The sequence below is a fragment of the Zingiber officinale genome, chromosome 5A (genome assembly GCF_018446385.1).
Source record: "Zingiber officinale cultivar Zhangliang chromosome 5A, Zo_v1.1, whole genome shotgun sequence".
NCBI classification, from domain to species: Eukaryota; Viridiplantae; Streptophyta; class Magnoliopsida; order Zingiberales; family Zingiberaceae; genus Zingiber; species Zingiber officinale.
The window spans coordinates 57,738,105-57,741,163 of NC_055994.1; the positions used below are offsets into that span (position 1 = coordinate 57,738,105).

The 3,059-nt window shown below is 34.6% G+C and overlaps 1 long non-coding RNA gene across 1 annotated transcript; it reads right to left on the reverse strand.

Moving 5' to 3' along the window:
* Positions 1-1,663: 1,663 nt before the first annotated feature.
* LOC121982841 lies at positions 1,664-2,470 on the reverse strand. The gene is made up of 2 exons (XR_006112288.1): positions 2,270-2,470; positions 1,664-1,960 (listed from the first exon to the last, which is right to left on the reverse strand). It is a non-coding gene; the product is annotated as an uncharacterized LOC121982841 (long non-coding RNA).
* Between the last annotated feature and the right edge of the window lie 589 nt (positions 2,471-3,059).

Consider the following 3,059-nt stretch of genomic DNA (forward strand, 5'->3'; position numbering starts at 1 on the left):
CTAAAGTCACTATAGTTTTCTACATAAGGAGTTGTGTACTTTGGTATCAGTAAACGTCACTTGTAACAAGGTGGATTATAAAGTCGATCACTGGGTATACAATAAATTATACGGAGGGGTGTGAATGATGTAGATGAGATCTATCTCTTCCATATTATGGAAGCGATATCTGTGGACCATTTGATTAGTAGGACAAAAGAATGTATGCCCATACTCAAATGAGTCAATATGAGATATTGAGCTCATTTGTTTGAGTGAGTCTACTAAGAGATCGAGAAACACAAAGATTGATAAGAGAATGACATGGTCTATGCCTCGTTGATCAATATAGATATCAAGGATTGAATGATTGAGTCATATAAGATAATATCCACGGACAGGTTAGGTCGGATCTTGACTTTCTTTTCACTTGGGTAGCAATGATACATTACTAGATGTCACTCAATGCTTATGTATCTAAAATGTTGAATTGGATACATTGCCAACGTTACAAGAGCCTATTATGTCACACCCAAAGAACATGTTAGTTTGGAGATGAGTATTTTAGTTTGACTAAATAATGAGAATCTTAAGATTAATGGGTTAATCAAAAGTGTTGGTGTCATCTTTGTAATGATTGACACTTAGTGCTAGTGGAAGATTGTTAGTATTAGCTCTAAGAGCTAATTATGAGATGATTTGGATTATTGGGTTATTGGATTATTGGGTTAATGGTTAATCCAATATAATAATACAACTCATTAAGAGGAAAACAAAGAGGCGTTTAATCTGAATTAGACTCATTGAGTTAGACTCAATTGGAACTAATTATTGGATTGAATCTAATTCAAATAAGATTCATGGAGTCAATTGGGATTGATAAGCTTCAATGAGTGAGACTCATTGGGTGAACTTGAATTCACCGAGGAAGAGGAAAAGTCTTTTACATGATTTGATCATATAGAAGATGAAAAAGTCTCTTCATGAAAGATGATTAAGATCAATTCATGAAAGAAGATAAAAAGACACAAGATGGTTAATGTCCATTAATAAAGTTTAATGGATCATTAATCAAAGGAAGACCAAAAGCCAAATGATCTTTGGTATTCCTTGGATGAGTACAATGTTGGTTCTTCTCTTGATCGAGAGTTCGTGAGATGAACGGAACATGTTCGTGTGGATACTGTAGAGGCACGGACACTTGATCGCGCTGAGATCTATATCTAAAGAAAAAGTGTTGTCGGGATTACTAAGGGCACGCAACAAAGGTATATTTCATATGTAAAACTTAATATATGTAGTTTTATCCTTTGCATGGATGTCTGAGAGAGGATCTAATTAATTTTTCCGCTGCGCTTTCTGCGTGTTTAGCGCGCTAGATCCCTATAGTTGATCCTCCCCGCGATAGAAGCACAATTGGCACAACTGAAGAGGATTATTTTAATTCTTGGCCTGCTACTTTTATTTTTCTTCAATTTCATGAAACCTAAATGAAAAAAATATACACGGATCATACGGAAGTCGCATAAAACCTCAGCTAATATATCTACGTTGTCCATATAGCTTCACGTTTCATCATAGCACAGACATAATAATATCCAATGAGAGGAGGGAAAATGCCGATAGAGTGCTGCACCAACATAGAGAGAGGATGGCCTTTTCTGTGTGTGAGTTTCTAAGACACTGATATCGAAATTCTTCAGAATTCAAATAAAGTTGGCTCTAATGTTGCTTGCCAAATCCAAATTTTAGTAGATTGACTGAAAGCCACTACTAGCTATAGTTCGTGCTAATTGTAAGAATTCATACGACAATATAGTTTAAAAATCACTTAACATCTACATCTTTTGCATTTTCATTTTCCAAATCCTTATTCCTTAAAGAATTTTCTCTTGTGCTCGTTTGACTCTTTCTCGGCGTCCATCTCTTTACTCATTTTCTTTTTCCCAAAGTGCAGCTTCTTGACTTCTTTGCTGTTTTCCTTGATGCATTAAAAAGTCAATGATGGAATGGGAGTCAGTAAATAATGAAAGTACAACAAAAGATTGGAAAGATGTTAAGTCTTTTCCCTATACTGATAGTCAGATATTATCAATAAGTAATAACATAACAAAATCAATGGGCTACTAAAAAAATTCAGTGGATTTGCCATCGTGTAGGTGGAAAAGATGATGCGTAATATTCCCACTTTTCCTACAAAAAGGTGCAAGTGATGGAACACGGGGAGAGAAAACATGGGGGAATATGGCATGTATGCTCATTCATTGCGTTATTGCACGAATTACTATACCTTCTTGTTCCCTTCCTGAGTTACTACTGAAGAAGAGGCCGTGCTGGTACAATTTTTTTCATTGATGCCCTTCTCTGCCATCACACAAGCTTCAAACTTATCCCTCTCCGTCTTTTCCATGCACTGCTTTCTCAGCTGATGCAGGTATGCATAGCTTACTCCAAGAGAAGACATAACTGTGTATGTGCAATTGGTGTTAACCACTGAACCCATAACTTAGAGTGAATTTATACGATTGAATGAAGGCAAATATAAATATAATATTGTACAGCTGACTATTGGGAAGCACAACATGCCTGCATGAAGAGTTAAATATGCAAATTCCTTTAAGTTGTAGATACCATGCTGTCTTTCACTAACTACTTAATGGCTGACTATAATTTCATAGTTTATCAATGCTCCAGTGTCTCTCTCACCAATGAGAACATATAGTTAGTATCAATTTGAGTGCATCCATAGTAAGCACGCATATGGTCACATGAAGCAACCATCAAATTAAATTAAATTATTTGCGCATTTATTTTCCATACAACAATCTAACAAATAAGGAATATTCTCGTATTTAATATGTACGAAAATATCCAAATCTAATATGACATAAATATATTACATATCTAATATGACATTAAAATATCATGGTAAGACTAAAAAAAGACTATATTATTATTCAATGAGATCACCATCTTTGTGTTATACCTAATGCATCCAATAAAAAACATTATATGATTATTCAAAAAATAGTACATAATATAATAGTACCCGACACTTTGTTATACCTAATGCATCCAAT